The sequence below is a fragment of the Mauremys reevesii genome, linkage group 1 (genome assembly GCF_016161935.1).
Source record: "Mauremys reevesii isolate NIE-2019 linkage group 1, ASM1616193v1, whole genome shotgun sequence".
Lineage (NCBI taxonomy): Eukaryota > Metazoa > Chordata > Testudines > Geoemydidae > Mauremys > Mauremys reevesii.
Genome location: NC_052623.1, coordinates 298,948,489 through 298,969,187, shown reverse-complemented (window position 1 = coordinate 298,969,187; position 20,699 = coordinate 298,948,489). Strand labels below are relative to the sequence as shown.

The window sequence follows — 20,699 nt, the reverse complement described above, 5'->3', positions numbered from 1 at the left end:
AAAAACAGCCTGATGCTAAATCCCGGGCTTGGGTGGAGTTTCCTGTGCACCACTGCCTCCTTCCTTTAGGGCATGCTGGGAACCGAAGCTGCTGGGAACCCTCTAGCTCTCTCCCCTTCCCCCAGCAGTGTCTTCTATGTGAGAGCTGAGCAATGCTGGGTCCAGCGGCCCCTAGTGGCGGCCAGCAGCACTGCAGCCCATTTCTGTGGGGGAAAGGAAATTTTGCATGCACAACATTAATTTCTGCAAAACTCTGCATTGCGCAGTGATGCAGAATTCCCCCAGGACTAATTTATCTGAGACAAGAAATATTTACTTTGGTATATATATGCACACTATCAGCATAAAGTTTATTTTTTATTTTGTCTCCTGGTTTGATTAACAATATAAGCACTCACACTGGCTTAGTAGACAGAGTATTGGATTCGGATTCTGGAGATTTAGGTTCTGTTCCCACCTCTGCTATTGTCATCCTGGGTGACACTGGGCAAGTCACTTCACCTTCCTGTTCCTTAGTTTTCCTATCTGTAACATGGAGGTAACAAGGAACAGGGAGGTGAAGTGTAAAGCACTGTGAGATCTAATGATGAAAAACGCTACTTAAAAGCTAGCTGCTATTTAATTACTTATAAATCAAAAGAAAAATTCCTTGTCTCCTAAGAACCTTGTTACGAAAAGGCTTAATTCGGTACATTATTTTCTAGCACCAGCACTTGGATTAAGGGTGCTTTGAATTTGTAAGGGACATGCTCAATTCAAAGGTGGCCCAAAATTTAGGTTTTGGAAGAACATAATTTTACGAAACATGAGACCAGAAGAAATGTTTGCATGGATTGTTTTCTTTAAAATTCCAATAGTAAGGGTAGTTTTTAACAAAATAAACACTTTCTTTGGTAATGGTTGTAACTCTAAACATTGCAACATTGAGATTTTGTCACTGTCCAAATTGATAACAAAAAGGAAAAAGTAAACACAGCAAAAACAAGAAGGGATTGGAGTATTTAAAATTATCTGGTTTTAATATTGTGTTAGTATCATGATTCTGTATGTAAATAACAAAGGAGAACTCTTTAACTCAATTGGCAGAGGCAACTTTCTTGCTGTCATTGCAAACGTTATTGGTATTTACCTTTTTGCCGTCGCCTATTGATCCAGAGCCATTCATGGAGGAGCTCATTTATTTTTACTTTTAAGTTCAGTAATGTGTATGTTTGCTGTGAAGTAACTGTACTTTCTTCTTTGAGGAGTGTCCCTGTGGGTGCTCCACTTTAGGTGTCTTGGCGCCCTGCGTCTCTAATCAGAGATTTGTAGTAGCAGTGCCCGGTTCGCTGCACATGTGTGGCAGCCGCCTCCCCCGCTCCAAGCAGTTACGCCAGGTGTGCAGCCAACCATCCCCCCGTTCAGTCAGAATGACAGCAGCGCCCTTAACAACTCTAGATATTCCTCTTATTTCAGCCCAATCAATCACCACATCGGTCGTCATGCGGAGGACTTCCTGGCTCTATCTCACTGGCTTCCCCAGGGAAGTTCAGGCTACCGTAGAGGACTTACCTTTCGAAGGCCAAAAATTGTTCGCAGAGAGCACGGATGTATCCTTACACACCTTGAAGGACTCCCATGCAACATTAAAGACACTGGGAATATACCTCCCCGCGAACAAAAAGAAACAACGATTCCGGACTGCCCCATACAGCCAGCCTCAATGAAATTATGACCAACACCGCAAGCAGAGCCAGACGAGATGCTGACAAATGCAAGAGCAGTCATCTACATCTCAACCATACACTTCCGGGCAAACATTTTGAAGTGTTGGTCGAGGACACGAGCCCACGTTCTCCAATTCCAGAGTCACTTTTAATTTCCAGCCCATTTAGGGACTGCCTTACAACTTTTTACCCAGTCTGGAGAACTATCACCTCAGACAAGTGGGTTCTGGAAATTATACAGACAGGCTATTCCATCCCCTTTGTCTCTATTCCACCTACTCACCGTCTTCCCCATCCCTCTTCAGGGACCCATTTCACGAGCACCTGCTACAGCAGGAAATAAACCATCTCCTGCAATTAGGATCTGTGGAACCCATGCTAGCTCAGCACAGGGGCCGGAGATTTTATTCACATTACTTTCTTACTCAAAAGAAAGCAGGCGGATGGAGGCCCATTCTGGACTTGTGCAAACTAAACAAGTTCATAGGAACACAGCACTTCAAGATGGTTAACCCTAGCAACTATAATTTCAGCATTGGAGAAAGGAGATTGGCTCTTGGCTCTGAACCTATAGGATACTTACTTTCACGTCACTATCCACCTGGCGCACAGGAGGTTCCTCTGATTCACTGTTGGGAACCTGCACTACCAGTACAGGGTGCACCCCTTCTGCCTATCCATGGCCCCAAAGGTATTTTCCAAAGTTCTCGCCGTTGCAGCAGCACATCTTTGCAGGCAGGGTGTGATAATCTTTCCCTACCTAGACAACTGCCTGTTAAAAGCACCAGCATACCAGGAGGCAGCTGATGCCACTTAACGACTATAACCCTGTTTACAAATCTAGAGTTATAAATCAACCTTCAGAAATACACCCTAACTCCAACCCAACAACTGGAATTTATAGGAGCACACCTCGACTGTATCACGACATCAGCACGGCTACCCCAACAACGTTTTCTTACCTTAACAAACCTAATTACAACAATATGACACAGCCCACAGATGTCCGCCAGAAAGTGCCTACAACTTCTAAGGCACATGTCAGCTATGATGTTTGTTGTGAAACATGCCAGGTTTCATATGAGATGTCTACAAACCTGGCTATGCACTGTCTGTATTCCTCAGACATCCATCAACAGACCTCCTTACAATGCCCAGCAGGGTGATGGTGGACAAAACAAACAAATGTTTGCTCAGGTGTCCCCTTCCAACGGGAACCCCCATCAGTAACTATCACCACTGATGCCTCTCTGGTGGGATGGGGGGCACACTTGTCTGAAAACACCATCCAGGGCCGCTGGTCCCTAGCGGAGTCGAATGTCCACATACATCTACTGGAGCTACAAGTAGTCTGAAACGCCTGCCACCACTTTCTCCCCCTTATCTGCAACAAAACTCTCCAGATTCCGACGGACAACTTGGCAACTGTTTTGTATAAATTGCCAAGGAGGGCCTGATCTTACCTGCTCTGCAGAGAAGCAGTTCACCTCTGGCAATGCAACATATCCAACAACATACATATCCTGGCATCCTGCCTACCTGGAAGCCAGAATTCCACAGCAGATAACCTAAGCAGGAACGTCTCACAAATGTATGAGTGGGAGCTGGACCCAGGAATACTGCAAACTATATTCAAACAATGGGGATTTCCCTCAACAAACCACAATGCCAAATGCCCACAATACTACTGCTCCCGAGCTGGACTGGGGCACAACTCTCTGGGAGACACCTTCCTTATCAAATGGGAAGCCCCGCTCCTGTATGCCTTCCCTCCAACCCCCTTATTGAGCCGTGTCCTTCACAAGATCAGGAAAGATAAATCCAGAGTCATCCTAATTGCACCAACATAGCCCGCACCAACACAGCCCAGACAAACATGGTTCCTATATCTGGACCAGATTGCTGTGAGACCACCACGAACTCTTTCCCTTATGTCTCATCTGCTGACACAGGATGCAGGACGCCGCCGTCACTCCAACATTCCAATACTCCATCTCAAGGCTGGGCTAATCCATGGATGACAGAACTTGAAACGTGCTGTTTCAAGGAAGTACAGCACATTCTACCGAACTGCCGATGACTATCCACACACAAAAAATATGTGCACAAGTGGAAACGATTCTCCATCTGGTGCCGGGACAAGCAAATTACTCCACAATCGGCCCCCCTATGTACAATCCTCTATTACATATTGACATTCAAAAAATCGGGCCTTTCCACTAGTTCACTCACAGTGCACTTATCAGCTATCACCACCTTTCATGCTAAGGTGGACAGATTCACTGTCCACTCATCCACTGACCAAGCACTTTCTCAAGGGTATAGAGCACACTTATCCCACGCTAAGGGACTTGACCCCTATGTGGGACCTCATCCTTGTTCTCCGTGCCCTCATGGGCAAACCCTTTGAACTACTAGCGACCTGCTCGTACTTGCACTTATCCATGAAAGTCACCTTTTTAGTAGCGATCACATCAGCAAGAAGATTGAGAGAGTTGGGTGCTCTAATGGTATACCCACCTTTATACCATATTCCTCAAGGACAAAGTAGTCCTACGACTACATCCTAAATTCATACCCAAGGTCGCCTCCCCCTCCATCTCAACCAACCCATTTACTTACCTGTATTCTTCCCCAAGCCACATGCTGACAACAGGGAGGTGTCCCTACACACGCTGGACATCCGCAGAGCGCTGGCATTCTATATAGAGAGAACAAAAACATTCAGAAAATCATCCAGACTATTCATATCCACAACAGAAGGGTCACAAGGTCAAACCATTTCCAAACAGAGACTTTCTAAATGGATCTCTAACTGTATTCAATTATGTTAACAAAAATACAATGTGCAAGCTCCTTCCAGACTTTGCACACACTCCACTAGAGCTATGTCCACATCGATAGCCTTTCTCAAAGATGTACCCATCACTGATACTTGTAAAGCAGCTACCTGGGCATCACCCCATACTTTCTCCCAACACTATGACCTAGAACAGCAGTCAGCTGCAGATGCTCACTTTGGACTCTCGGTGCTCTCCACTGTACATAAATCAACTCTGAAGCCCCTCCTCTCCACCTGAGGGGCACTGCTCTACAGCCACCTAAAGCGGAGCACCCACAGGGACACTCCTTGAAGAAGAAGAGAAGGTTATTCACCTGGTGCAGTAACTGAGGTTCTTCGAGATGGTTGTCCCAGTGGGTGTTCCACTACCCTCCCTCCTCTCCTCTACTTCAGAGTTTCACGTCAATCCTCTGGGGTACAGAAGGAACTGGCGGGATGGTTGGCTGCACGCACGGAGCGGTGCGAGGTGGCTGCCCTGCGTGTGCAGCCAGCTGGGACACTGCTACTACAAATCTCCAATTAGAAGCGCAGGGCACCAAGAGACCTAAAGCAGAGCACCCACAGGGACAACCACCTCGAGGAACCTCTGTTACTGCACAAGGTGAGTAACCTTCTCATCAATTCATTTTCTATATTCATGTTGTAGCAGCAAATAAAGCACGTTAGTTGATCTCATGCACAAGAAAATGTGCCACATGTGTTTCTCAACTGAAATTAGACAAGAGAAACATTGCTAAAAAGTGTATTTAAATCAATATAGTATTAACCAGTACAGTATTAATGTTTTAATAGGTTGAGAGCTGGTGACAGTGAGGCTAATGACTGAGGACCTGATCCTGGACTCCCTACTTGGATAAAACTCCCATCAAAATTCCCATCAAAGCCAATGAAAGTTTTGCCCACACAAATACTTCAGGAGAAGGCCCCAAATAGCTGCACGTAGGGTATCTTTTAATCTGGGCTCTGCGTACTCCACAGCAAGCATTCCTAAATTTCACAGCAATATGAATTTATTAATGAAATACTCTTTATTCCCATTTGTTGCCTCTCTCTAAACATGACTAATATCAATTGGTGGTGTTAACTAAGCAACATAAAATTCATTGATGAAATATTTTCAACAATGGTATTTTGGAGGATGGATTTTTCAAATGCTGTCCAGGCAGCTCCTCTCCTGCACAGCTGTTCATGCAGCCTGACTTAAAAAATCCCTCATGTGTGCCTGGGAATAGTGGAGGTTTGGCAGGCGTGTAGGTTAAGATGGGACAGCTGCAGGCAATGATGCCAGTTGCATTTTTTGTGGGGGTGAGAGGGTGGGGAGGGGTAACTTATAAGATATTCAAATAAAGAGGGAATTTCAAATTGAAAAAAACCCCGTGACTATTTAAACAGCAGTCTGCTTTGTAATAGCATCATACATATCTGAAGGCTTTATTTTTAAAGAGAACTTTTTTCCATTCTTACAGTCTAACTAATTCTTCTGCTTAGTGCCACAGCACAGTCACAAACTTCTCTTAGGGTCGTCTAATGCAATGTTAAAAGGACTGTGATTATCTCAAATCTGTGAGATCTGCTGCATGATTATAGAAAATTAGAATATAAAGAGAGGTAGACAATTATTTTGAACAAACATGATTAGAATGGAAATTATGAAAAACACATGACAGTGAGTGAGTTTGTTTCAAGATGACTGTGATGGGGCGGCTGCCCCTCACTGGCAGAAAAGGGGTTAAAAGCAACCCTAGGGAGGCTGTGCTGGAGGCAGCCAATCAGAGAAGGGCTGAAGAGAGCAGCCAAGCAGGGCCATATAAAAAGGGAGCTGCAGGGCAGAGGAGTTAAGTTCTCTGCTGGGAGCCCAGGGAGGAAGGACTGTGTCTCTGGAGAGCTGAGAACTGCCAGCACCCTGAACAGAGCAGTGCTGCTAACAGGCCCGGGAGAGCAAGAGACAGCTCCTGGCTGGCTGCTGGGGTTTGCAGGCTAAGGCCCTGAGGCAAGGGCAAAGAGGATGTTGGGGCCACGAGGAAGTGGTCAGACAATACACTGCAGTAGCCACTAAGGGAAGTGTCTGAACTGCGGACTGTAGGACCCCCCAAAGGGGGGAGCAGTGTGTGGCATGGCTGGAGGGCTGTATCACTGAAGAGGATGCCGCAGTCCTTGGGGAGACATGGGTCCTAGAGCAGGTGAGGCAACACCCAAAGAGGGCACACTACCATGCAGAGCTAATTCCCAAGGCCAATCAGCAGGAGGAGCCAGAGGGGTGTGTTAACCCAGTTACAATGACATTTTAGAGAATTTCTTTTGAATGAAAATATCTTGTTACTTATATCTTGGGAAGAAAATATATAAACATGATTACTGTCTTTTTCATGTCAATTGCTACTTAAAATCAATTCACAGTCTGATATCTTCCAGTGTGGTTAGGCCTTGTTTATTGTTCATTTGGTACAGATTTGAAAAACCATTTCCGGTCCTGGTTGGATCTTTGTAAGTAAATAAGAAACTTCACAAAGGGTTGAAGAATCTTCCAAGGATATGTGAAAGGTCCTGAATCTTTTACCGTTGATGATGAAGGTAAGTAGATAATCTACACAAGAGTTAAATAATGGATATGTCCAGTTGGTCTAAGTATTAAAAAAGTCAACTTGATGAATGAAATTTAAAGGCAGAAAATAGGGCTGTAGTAATGACTGGTTTGCAGGATCAACAATCCAAGAATAATAAAACAACCATTTGCTCTCCCAACTGCTATTGTGTATTTATAAATTACCTTTCTTAAATTTGAAAATATTTCATGATGATTTATTTTTTCTGCTCCAAGGAGGGTACAGCCAACATATCTACTACTGAATTTTAAACAAAGCTGGCAGTCTATATGGAAACTGACTCAAAAGATCATTTTATGATAAGATGGCAAATAGGGTACCCATTAAAGGTGATCTGCAAATATTTTACAAAAATTAAGCTAAGTGTTTTTATGTAAATTCTCCAAAAAGTGAGGATAACACGGACAGTCAGCACAGAACTAGTTATGAACCTACCTTTAATTTTTTCCATTTCAGGTCTCTCACTTAACTGTCAAATCCAGCATACACCATACTGTTGTTTCACATTTGAACATGGAACTAGAGAGGGACGAGTAAGTCGTGGGCTTTTTTTAAAAACTTCATTGCACAATTGTTCAATAATTTTTAAACCCTTTGGGGATATAAAGTAACTTTGCAAAATTCTGCACTGTAATACAAAACTTCTACTTACATGTCTACATAATCCACTGTGTCTCTGTGGTAGCTGTGAAGCAGCAGAATGGTGTGTTCAGGGACATTATAGATGAATGGGAGACTTTATGGACCATGCTATATTATTAAATCGGCTCTGCATCTTTTTCATCAAGCTTTTTCACCCAGCTGTTTTCCTGCTTTCACAGTCTGGTTGAGGTAGGAACCTGGATGAAAGTTTAGCTGGTTTAGGCTCAGTCCAGGAAAGACAGGTGATGGTTTTTAGGCAAAGCAGAAGCTCTAAAGGAATTAACAGGTGCTGTGACTCCACTTTCTATTGAGGGAATATGTCCACTGTCAAAATTGCTCACAATTTTTGGGGTTTTACTGGATTTATCTGTGCTTCTAAATTTCTCATGTAATTGCAGAGAGCGATGACTTTTTAATAATGTTTAGCTGCCTGAAAGAAGGACTCGAGGAATTTATGGGATGGGGGTGGGGAGTTGGTGGCTTGCACCCTCCTGATTCCAGGACTGCGAAGATTAAGTAGGTTACTGCACTGTGCTCTGCAAGGGACTATTTTTGAAGACCTCAGAAACTTCAAATGTGGCATTATGTGGCTGCTTTCCTTTTAGGTAGGGTAGAATGATGAGCTCAGTGCTCTGTGTTCTGTACTGACTGTTTATTTCCGGCACAATTGAGTTTTGATTATATTGATTTTCCATTTAGCCCCTGAATAGCCTCGGCCCTTTTATCTCCAAGATCTCTTCTCTCACCGTGTTCCACGGTGGTAGCTGCAAATCAGCTGGAGCACTCCTGCTTGTTAGTGCCCAGTGTGAAATGCATGGCAACTTTTCAGGAGCGCATTTTCAGCTTTGGAATTAACTCCCTCCAGTGGTATGTCTTGCTGAGTTTTGCTTCTTTTATGGTGCAGTATGACATGTATCTTTGGTCAGACTTCCCCTAATTGTGGCTGTTTGCACTCCCCTATCATGGGTCTGACTTAGCTGGTCTTCTCCTATTTTGGTTTTTTTTTTTTGGAGGGGGAGTTTATGGGGGTAAGGGAGAGGGGTGCAGAATGTCGAGTTTCTAGAGGATGGTGAAGGTTGGAATAAATTTGGGAATGTTCCCTGATATAGAGAAATACTGTTTTAACTGAGACTGGACCCAGATACTATGGTGATGAATACTTGTAGTAAATTGTAAACAACAAAATATACTGTTAAGAAAAATCTACTGCAAATCCACTTACAGTCTTTGCATTAACTGAAATAGAGCAAATCAGCATAATATACAGGGTGATAGGAAATCACACTGCAAGTCTAATATTTCTCTTTGGAAATATGAACTTTGGTATGCAAAGCACTATGTATTCTAGCTACTTCCAGCATGCCTGGGAGGGAGCTGAATGCCTATATATTTGAGAGTAGCAAAGTTCAGACTTACTTTCCCAAGAAAAATTAAGTGAAGTGTCTCAAGTACTTTGGACAAACAGGTGCTTCCTGTATGCTGTGAATTCTCTATCATTCCCTTAAGCTTTAAAATCTAAATTTGACAGTTGATATCTTGCAAAACTGTCCATCAGCTGACAACATTTTTCCATGGGCTTGCACACTCCCAGGGTGAGTAGATGCTAGGAGTTTTTGTAATTGTTATCAGCCCTAGTGAAAGTGCTCACTTGGAGTAGTTAGGGCTCAGCATTTTTACCAGTCTCCTGGCCATCATGTCAGAGAGGACATGGTGGTAAAACTTCCTGAACCCTGTAAACATTAGTGCTTGCAGTATCGTTGGATAACAGGTACACATTTTTCTAGAGAGGACAAGGCCAAGGTGGCAGTGCAAGGAGCATGTAATCAAATCATCCTGTCAACTTTACTGCAAATCTGTACAACTACAAGCATGGCAGAGGAACGTTTCCAACATGGTTGATCCATGATATAGTTAAAGCACATTCCATTTTGCAGTGTAGATAGGACTTCAGTCATGTCCCTGAAACATGCCTTGGACTATCACAGTGCCCTGACACAACTGTAACTGTAGAGTAGACCAATCTAAAAGGTTGCAGAATGTACCTGCTTTTTAGTGAATATTTGCCAAAGGAACATCATGAACAATTTAAGACCATCATAAATGAGGGTCAGATGTTAACAAAGACATCTTTACAGGCCTCCTTGGATGCAGCTGACTTTGCAGTCTGATTCATATTCACTGCAATCATGATGCAATGAGAATCTTGGCTCCAGCTGTCTGGTTTTCCTAGGAAGGTACAGACTAGTATAGAGGACCCTCCCTATATTTAGGGGCAGTAGAACCAGTTCTGCTTCAACTCAGGGGAAAAAGGGTTCTATTCCAAGTACTTTCTTGTCCCCCAAATAAAACAGGATGGAGCCAATATTAGATCTCGGATGTCTCAGTAACTACATGAAACCATTCAGGATAGTGACACTTGCAGCTATAATTTCCCCTCTAGATTCTGGGGATTGTTTGCAACACTCAGCCTTCCACATTATGATTCACCCCTCTCACAAGAGGTTTGTTCGATTCACAGTCAACCACAACCACTTCCAATACTGAGTGCTCCCTTTCGGCCCTTCCTCTGCCCCAAGAATATTCTCAAAGGTCATGGCAGTTGTAGCTGCTCATCTGCGTCATCTAGGCATAACTGTTTTCCCCTATCTCGATGACTGGCTACTGAAGAGGTTCTATTGGTTGTACAAATGACAATGTCCTTGTTTTACAATTTAGGCCTCCAGATCAATCTCGAAGTCTGTTTTGATCCTGGTTCAATGGATAGATTTCATAAGAGTTGCTCTAGAGCCCGTGTAAACCGGAGCTTAGCTACCTGTGTTCAGACTTACGAATCTACAGAATCTTATTACAAGCCCAGGCTCAACAAACAGTTTGGGTTCTGGACTGGTGCACAGCCAACCAGATGGTCTTCTCAGCTTCCGGGTGCACCAAACACTATAGCTGATGACCTCATAAGACACTTCTCCCAGCATTCCAAGTGACAGTTGTATTCATGAGTCCTCAACAACATATTTCTAATCTGGGGATTTCTAGAAGTGGACCTTTTTGCCATCGCAGCCAATGCATGGTGCAAGAGGTTTGATCTTCAGTCACCAGTAGATGCCTTCCTCATTTCATGAACAAAGGTCCTTCTTTACACTGACCCACCAGTGTCATTGTTCTTTTCTCAACAAGATCAAGCAGGACATGGCCAAGGTCATTTTGATTACGACAACTTGGCAGAGACAAGTCTGGTATCCTCATTGCTCCTTCCACCTCTGTATGATCTTCTCAGCTGAGGTCAGTGTTTCACCACCTTTGCTGAGTACAGCCTGGGCAACGTCCCGCTGACCCCTCCTAAGGCAACGAATGGTTTGCCAGAACACCTTTGAGGCCAGCTGGTAGTCATTCTCCATAGTCTCTACAAACTCCTCCCAAGCATGGGCTTTCGCTTCAATGACTGCCTCAGCCGCAGCCCTCTCAGCCAGCCAGTACTTCTCAGCCATATTAGGAGTCCAGTTTGCAAGCATTGCTCGGAGGCCTCCTTCTTTGACTTGACAGTTTCCCTTATCACTGGAGTCCACCAGCAGGTCCTAGGGTTGCCACCATGACGAGCACCAACCACCTTCAGGCCACAGCTTTTCATGGCTGCCTCAATGATTGAGACCCTGACCATGGTCCACTTGGACTCAATGTCCAAGACCTCACCTGGAATGCAGGAGAAGTTCAATCCCCACCTCCGGAAGAAGTCTTTCTGCACAGGGTCCTCCACGAGATGTTCCCAGGCGACTCACACTGATTGTTTGGACCGCCCGTGTCTACCAGGCCAGCATCCCATGCATCGGATCCAACTCACCACCAAGTGTCTCTTCACCTTAGTGTCCAGAACATACAGCCTTAGGTCTGACGAGATGACTATAAATTTGATCATCAGTCTTCAGCCTAAGGTGTTCTGGTACCAAGTACATTTATGAGCAACCTTGTGTTCGAACATGGTATTTGTTATGGACAATTCATGACTAGCACAGAAGTCCAATAACAATTCACCTCTCAGGTCCAGACCAGAGAGGCCCTCCTGATCACTCCCCTCCAAGTATCTTCATCGTTTCCCACATGAGCATTGAAGTCTCTCAGTAGAACTACAGAGTCTGTAGGGGGCGCTCTATTGAGCACCAATCCCACTGTCTCCAGATAGGCCGAGGACTCTGAACTACTGTTAGGTGCATAGGCGCAAACAACTGTCAGGGTTTTCCTCTCTGATACCCAAAGTCTCATCAAGGTGACCCTCTCCTCAATTGGGACAAACTCCAACTGCACATCACCCAGTCAGGGACTTGTGAGTACCCGTACACCTGTCCGGGGCCTCTCACACAGGGCCACTTCTGAGTAGGAGAGACCACCCTCCATAGAGAAGTTTGTTTCCACAGACAGCCAATGCTATGTGTGGACGTGAAGCCGACTGTATCTAGTTGGTACATTTCCACCAACTCTGGCTCCTTTCCTGCCAGTGAAGTGACATTCCACGTCCCTAAAGTCAGTTTCCATTGCGGAGGGCCAGTTTGTCATGGTCCGTCTCTCCTGCTGACATTCTGGCATCGCACCCAACCCTCACCCTTCGCCTCACAGGTGGTGAGCCCACGAGACAGATCCAAGTCCCCTTTTCAGGCTGGGCCAGGCTAGGTTATATGGGTAGCCCGACCACCAGATGCTTACCTGACACCACCCCCCAGGTAGGTCCCAGTATCCCTCGTCCAGGGGAGGTTCACGTGGTCATTTTTGGGCTGTCATGAGAGTCTTGCGGTGGATTTTTTTTTTTTTTTTAGTCTGGAACCTCCCCCCAGACCTATTGGCTTAGGGTGACCCTACCAGGAGCACTAGGCTCCAGACGACATAGCCCTGGGGTTTGTCGAAACATGCAAGCCCCTCCACCACAACAAGGTAATGATCCTCAGAGGGGATGCTTGTGTTTTTACTTTAGAAATCATCGAGAATGTCCAATCTGGTGTTTCCTGTTTGCTGAAGGATGTGCTGGAAGTCTTATATGTGACTTGTAGGGCTTTGTACCCCTTAATTGAAGAGGAGTATTAGTTGAATCTTTAACAAAGGCAATTTTTCTCCAAGATTTTCTTGGGGATTTGAATCAAACAGCTATTAACAAAAACAAAAAAGAGTTTTAAACAGTCTGATGAGAGATCATTTTTTGTTAGTTTCACAGCTTCACAGCCATGATCTTTCTGGTACTATAATTATAACAATTCTTCAGTCATCCATAAACTCTTCCTGGAAAAATGAGGGAGTCAAGCATTTTTTTAAATGGTGGGGGGACAAAGCCCATAAAATTGAGGCAGACAAAACAAAGATTTTTTTTCAGCCTGTCTTTATAAAGAAGCAAAAAGGGCATAGAACAATTTTTTTTCCTTTGTAGGTTACCTTTGAGGGGCTACCAGAGAATCCTTGTAAGGATCTGAGTTATTGAGGGAGGTGATACTCACGTTAACGCTTTTCTATCTGTGTGCCACTGCATCGTTGGTTTCTGAACCCACTGGTTCTGTAACTTCTCCTTTTTTACTCAGGATTTCCAGACAATGAACTTGTGTGTGGCGGGCCTCAGGGAGTACAAATGTATCAGGATGGTTACTTGATTGTGGCAGATTTTTATTTTGGTCTGTACAGAGTCAATCCATGGACAGGAGAGAAAACCCTTCTGCTCTTCAGTGAAAAAAGTGACACCACTCTGCTGACTTAGGGAGTTAGATTTGGCCTGCTTTTTGCCCTAACTGTAAGTATATGGACTAAAGGAGCAAGAAATTCTAATTCTTAGAGACCAACATCATATTTGTGATACTGGGCCTGGGCCTGAGCCTGATTGAACATTCATTGGCTTCAATGTGCCCTATATTCTTAATAACCAGGGATTTTTTTGGGGGTGAAGTGGAGCGTAGATATAATGTTGGGCCGCAGTTTAGACATTACTCCCTAAAGGCCAAGGGCATTCAGAGGTGGGATTTTAATTTGGGCCACTTTTAGAATATGGCGAGCCATGAAGTTTGGATCTGAACTTTCAGAAATTTCAGAGTTGTTCAAATCTGGAGTATTTCTAGTTGTTTGTTTGAAATCCATATGGTGACTGAAACAAGAGTGTTCTGGATTTCGAAAGTAGAGAACTACAGTAGAACCTCAAAGATACGAACACCAGGGTTACGGATTGACCACGTGAAACTGGAAGTAACCAATCAGGCAGCAGCAGAGACACCCCCCCCAAAAAAGCAAATACTGTACTTGCTTGTATTGCATCTTAAAGGTAGGCACATCTGGGCTCTCTGTCCCTACCTCACCCCCATGCACAGGGCAGCCACCTGCAGCTAGAAGGTGAAGACACTGGGGCTGCCAGCCCAAGGTAGCCAGAGTCAGCAGAGCAGGAGCATCACTGGGGTCTGCGCCACTTTCACCCCTTCCTCTCTTACCCCTACCAGAGACGGATGCGCTGTTTACACACTTCCATGCACCCCACCCCATCCCCACCGGCTGGGAGGAGGACAAGCTTGTAAACTCAGTCCGACCCAGGGAAGGAAGCTGCTGCTGAAGCCTGGCCTGGAGTTTCAGCATTGGATCTGGAGTCCGAACTGTGCTTTGTTCACAATTCCAAACATTTCAGAGTTACGGACAACCTCCATTCCTATGTACACCAATAATTGAACCACAGTAGACAATAATTGTTGTTTACATTGGTTGCTCCTTGAACCAGTGCTGAAAACTGTTTAACTATTAGTGTACAGAGGACTAAAACAATTTCTGCACTGTTAAAATGTCAGCAGAGGCTGAGGCCTTGTCTATATTTTTACTTTTTGCACAGTTTGTCCAGCATTGCTGTAAGTGCAGAGTTAAATGATGCACTGATAAAACACTTTTTCCTGAGCTACATTAGTGCTTCCAACATTGCTAGCATCATTGGAGCTCCACTGGTGCTAAACCCATGTGAAAGGTCACAGAGATGCATCCTCACTGACAGCAACTGATCAGTTTCTTAGACACCCATCTTTCACTTCCAGAATGCCCCTCTGACCTTTGGAGGAAGTTTGGAAAAATGTGGTACTGGAGCTATTGAGCTTCTCTCCTAAAAGAAAATTCTCAGAAAATAGCAGTACTATTTTATGATTGAAGACACATCTGATTTCTAAGAATATCAGCCTTATGAATATAGTTTCTTGGTTCCAGTTTTTAGCCCAATGTGTTAATGACTCATAGGCATGTAGTGCTTAAAATGACTCAGTAAGAACCATTTGAGGGAGACCAAGATGCTAAATGAGGAGACAATTTCATGTTTGTTTCTTTTAATTAAAAACTAATTTTGTGATATTAATTATATAACATTTGGCATTCCATGCCATGATTTTTAGTGTCCAGCAAAGTTATAAATTTACACTCCCAGGCTCACTTTTTGAAGTTGTTGTGCAGGTTTCCTTTGAGGATGAGTATTGAGAGGTCAGGTACGGAGAGATAATTTTGTGAAAAGTGTTTCCTCACAGCTCGGAAACCCAGCCAGGGGGGGAGAGAGTCTTGAAGCCTGGGTTCCAGCGCAAGTGGGAACATATGCACTGCTATTTTTAGCCCTGCAGCCCCAGCCCTGCAAGGTCAAATCAACTGATCCAGGCTCTGAAATGTGGTGCTGTGAGTTTTTCTTTGCAGTGTAGATACACCCTCTGAGTGCTTCTCTCTTTCCCCAACAGAAGTAGGTCCAATAAAAGATATTCCCTCTCTCACCCTGTCTCTCTAATAGCCTGGGACCAACTGGGATACAACACTGCAAATATTGTGTTTTTACTTTCTATCATATATTGCATGTTTCAGGATAGTTCCACTTTCAGAAAGCTGACTGATGGGATGAGTGGAAGCGGGTAGTTTAATTTAAAAGATAGATCAGGTACACTTTCTGACTTTGATTTTGTCCATTGCATTTGATCATTGAGTGTTTTTGTTAATCAAGTGTAGATGGAATTCCTTTTAGGTTCTTTAATGGACTAGAAATATCATGTAACAGGACCATTTATTTCACTAATTCAAGTAGCAAATAGGGACATTGCAGATATGACGTGAGATGCTCTCCTTAGCCATTTGTAGGGGTGATTAAATATATTTAAAGCATCATTTGGTGCTGGTGGTACTCTGAACCACCACCCAGAAGAAACAGCTTTGATTTCCAGTTTTGGTCTCTTGCTTGTGTGGCTGGTTTGAACTATGCAAGTTGTAGATGCAATATGCTCAGCCCTGGAGGTGGGGAAGATGCTGCATTGCTCTATAGCTTCCTCCCTGGCCATTTAGAGAAGTAATGTTAATGAACTTTCAACAGAGTCTTATCCAGTCTTCCTTGGCTGTAAGGATGTGAGAACTTAATGACTGGCAATTTAAATCAGAAGAATATTAGGGTGCAGAGAATCCAAAGAGCTTTTTATGATCTGAAGATTCCTCTTAGAGATTGGAAATCAAGTGATGGAATTGAATAGTCCTTAAATCATCAGTGCTGCAGTCCTATAGCATAGCGTAGTCTCATCCTTATTTAAATGCTGACAAAGGGCTTAGCAGCACAGAGATAGACGTAAAAGCAGCCCCTGCCGTGTGGAGTTTACAGTTAAAACAATCTAAATTTGTCATGCAGATCATTTAGTAAAGGAAGCTTGCTTAAATTATGTGGGGTATTTTGAAATGAAATGTCAAATCTTTATTTGCCATGACAAGCAGGCGTGATGCTGTTTCCTGATTTGCCTGGCTTGAGGGAGAGGCTTCAAGCAGCTTGGCAAAGCAGGATATGCCTCAGAGTGAGTTCTGATTCAGGGCTTTACTGCCAAACTTTTTCCTCTAGCTTGTAGAGGAAGAAGAGAGGTTTCCCTCTCACTTCCTGAGGGCTGTGATCAGCCAGGTGTACAACCCTGGATTTTCACTGAAATAAACAGTGAACAGAGCAGTCTGTTCCTTCACAGTGTGGCAAACTTGTCTTTTATATTAAGATTGTGGTACTAGGTGTAAGGTCTGCTTTTTAACTAAATTGTTTAACTGCTGCCTATTTTGTGTTAGCTAGATATTTAAAAAAAATCAGGATTCAGTTACTAAGTCCTTTCATTTTTTAATGACTTGTTTTGGTTAAGGTCATAGAAACTAACCATCTTGGATGTTTGCTGGCCTGTGACCTTGTTACAAGAACAGCCAGAACTCTGTTCGGTGGCCTGTACATGGCAAATGTATTGTCTCCAGATGAAGACTACATATTAATCACAGAAACAAGCACATGGAGAATTATCCCGTATGTAAAACCTCAGTTTTCCCTCCTGGAATTAAAACATTGCAAATCAGGTTAGGCTGTTGACTTGTTGATTTAATTTCTAGTCACAAGCATAATTTTCTAATGCTTTAGCTGAAACTGACCATTTAAAAATGATAATATTGGAAATGTTTAAAATTAACTTTTTTGAAGGCCAATGCTTGAGGTTTAGTTAATATTGAAATGGAAGTATGCTTTAAATGGAGGAGGAAAGCCACTCCACCCAATATAAAGTTTTTATAGATGCTTGCTCGTATAAGGCTACTGTACTTTGGATCCTAATTTCATCAAACCTTATTGCAATTGTCCTGCTTAAATAATCCTTCCTTATAAACACTTGCACCTCTGGACTTCCTAAAGCTGCCCTCAGAAAGTGGAAACATTTGAGATTAGCATTATTAGCCAAATACCCCATTCTTCAAATTAAGATGTTTAATTTACCATGGTTTTCCATTTTTAAAAACATTTTACAGTGTGTGTGGGGGGGAGAAGGGGGATTAAAAGGATAACTTAGTACAGCAGTTCCTACTCTTGAATTTTGGTAATCTCATACAACATCAGAGCTAATTTTAACATGCTAGAGCAGAGTTCTCATTTTACAAAGAATGTGTTGAGTTCTGCAAGTAGTTTTCCCTGCCTGGAGCCACTATAAGGTGCTGTTCTGAGGAACAGATTTAAGTTATGTAAATTGTATGCAGTTAGCATCGTGATGGATAGCCAATAAATAGTATCCCCTTTGTTCAAACAGAGTTGCTGGTTCTGATGAAGCCCCTTCCTCTACATTTTGAAAATCCTCTCATGTGAATTGTACAGTAACTGATATACTGTACTGTTTCACTGCCTGTCTCTCAATGGCTGCTGCACCTAAACCGATGTAAAAATCTGAATTCACTTTTTTTGGCAGCTATTGGCTGAGTGGATCTAGTGCTGGTCTGAAACCTACCTACCTGCCTATCCACCTAACATCAGACTGTCAAAGAGAGGCACATACAGACTAGGAATATTTACTCCTTGCTTTCCTAGTTTCTTTTGCTCCTTTTCTGAATGCTTTAGGACCTTATCCCTGAAGAGACTTATTGCAAAGGTGAATTAAATCTGACACTGAGTAATAATAGTACTGCAGTAGCGTGTTTGAACCTCAGGCCTGACCTCTACTTAAAACTTATTCTGGAGAACTGTTGGTTCTGGCTATTGTCTTTTGTTTTAAATGGGCTTTGCTATGCTGCTGTAAGCAGTAGTATAAACAGTTCTACCAGCAAAGTAGTGATGTTGGCAGTATGGCTTTCTTGGCCAGGGAATTGATGTAAATGGTGCTGGCAAAAGCACTGTTGTTGGTAAAAGCAATGTTTGACCTAGGAAGGTGAACCACTACAGCATACCAGTATAACTATAGCTGCAATCCCTTAGTGTAGACAAAACATCATGGACACGACCCCACTGTATGAGTTGCCATACAAACATGGTCCCCATTCAAAAGCACTTATAGTCTAAGGCTTGGTCTACACTGTGGGGGCGGGGGAGTGTGTCAATCTAAGTTACGCAACTTCAGCTATGTGAGTAACGTAGCTGAAATCGATGTACTTACATATACTCACCGCAGCGTCTTCACTGGTAAGTTGACTGCTGCCACTACCCCGTCGACGCTGCCTGAGCCTCTCGCAGCGCTGGAGTACAGGAGTTCACAGAAGAGTGCTCGGGAGTCGATTTATCGCGTTGGATCAATCACTGCCCACCGATTCGGCCGGTAGTATAGACGTATCCTAAGTATGCTTCCTTCTGCATTTTGATTACTTCTATTCTAAGGCAGTTGTAAAGTCTTAAAGTATGACACCAAGCTGGGATTTTACTATTGGAGCACCATTATTTGCCTGCACATATAGAAAGTCAGCACTAAGACTTCATCTTTCTCCCATAGAGTAAAATTATCACCCTGCAGTTGACTGAGATTAAGCAAGTTGCTTAGGGAAATTTGAGCTCATCTTTTCTTTCCTAGTACTTGATACATCATTTTGATTGGGATTGGTAAGTGATTTCAACTCTGCTTTAGCAAGTCCACATTGTGACAGATGGCCAAAAAGGGTTAAGCAGCTCGCAGGCTAAATGACCCAGAGTCAACCTTTAGAGACATGTTGGAAAAGTATGTAAATGGTAATTGGGGCCACTCCATGTTAAATGGGCTAGAACTTTGAAATGCAAACCTGTATTGTTAGTGAATTAGAGGTGATACTAATTGTATGTTTACTTATGTCTTGTTAGATATTAGCCATATAAACAAACCATTTCTGTTTCTTACTACAGCTATTGATTCAGCGATCAAAAGGGAATATTAACATTTAGATGACTCGAGTGAAATTAAAGTCATTGTCTCTTTAAAGTTTGTGACAAACTGCTTAATGGCTAAATTTCCTTAATTTAATCCATATATAGTAATTACTGGTGATGTTTAGGAAATAAGATACTTTCAAAAGCCTATTGTTCACCCAGGACTGTATGGTCAAAAGGCTGCTAGAAAACTGTATAAAAAGACTCTTGAGACCTGATCCTTTCATCTCAGATCTGTTTAATTCTTTATGCAGAGGAAACTTGAGTCATAAGACTGACTGAGATATCCAGTCCCACGTGGATATGAACATTGGCCTATAGCCTATGGATTAATTGTGAAATAACTCTTTGCAACTATAACGCTCACCATTGCTACTATGAAACTGGTCTCAAAACTCTATTCATGTTCATGATCTTTTAACCAATACTCTTTTTTAAATAAATTTTAGTTTAGTGAATTAGCTGTAAGCGTGTATTTTGGTAAGATTTGAAATATTCATCAACTTGGGAGGTAAGGTGCCCAGTCCTTTGGGAGTGGTAAAAAATTTTTATATGATGAATACAGTTTTCAGTAATCTTAATCATATGCGACTTGGGTGGCTGGGTTGCTAAAGGGAACTGTGTTTTCTGGTTAACCAGTAAGGTATTAAAGAAGCTGTTTTGTGCTGCCTTAGAAAATCTCAGTAGTGTAGTGGAATACCCATCAGCTTTGGGGACTGTCTGCCCCATTCTCTGTAGTTTGCCCTAATTGAGTAACCTCAGGTATGGCTCCCCATCTCTCACACATTATAGAGTAGTCCTTTTTGGCAATTTATTATAATCCCCACCACTGCCCACCCTTTCCTGAGATGCTAAGGCAGTGGCTGTATTTCAGGAGTTACCAACCTGTTACTTACCATAGAGCTATCAGACATCCAGCTGTGGCAGAAACAGTTGAGTGAAAGTTATTACAGTGTGCTTTAGCTGTTGGTTTATTTGCATCTGCCCACAACAGTAATGTTATCTGGCAAGTGGCAAATCTGCATGGTTACAGCTGTACCTACATAATCTCCCTTCTATTAATACCAATTTTCCTTTAATGGAACATGTTCTGAAATAACCAATGCCTTCTTACATTTTTCCAGGTTACTCCAGTATCACTCTAGAGCATCTTTCTACATAAACATGACTTAAAGAAACTGTAGAGCCTTTTCATGACCCTGATGGTAGCAGAATGGGCCATGAGGGATGTCTTTGAGCACAATGGGAAGATACATTGAGGTAATACAGAACAGCCATTTCTTGGGTGCTAA

The 20,699-nt window shown here is 43.1% G+C and overlaps 1 pseudogene; it reads left to right on the top strand.

Moving 5' to 3' along the window:
* Positions 1 to 1,032: 1,032 nt before the first annotated feature.
* Positions 1,033 to 20,699, top strand: LOC120375604 (annotated as a pseudogene).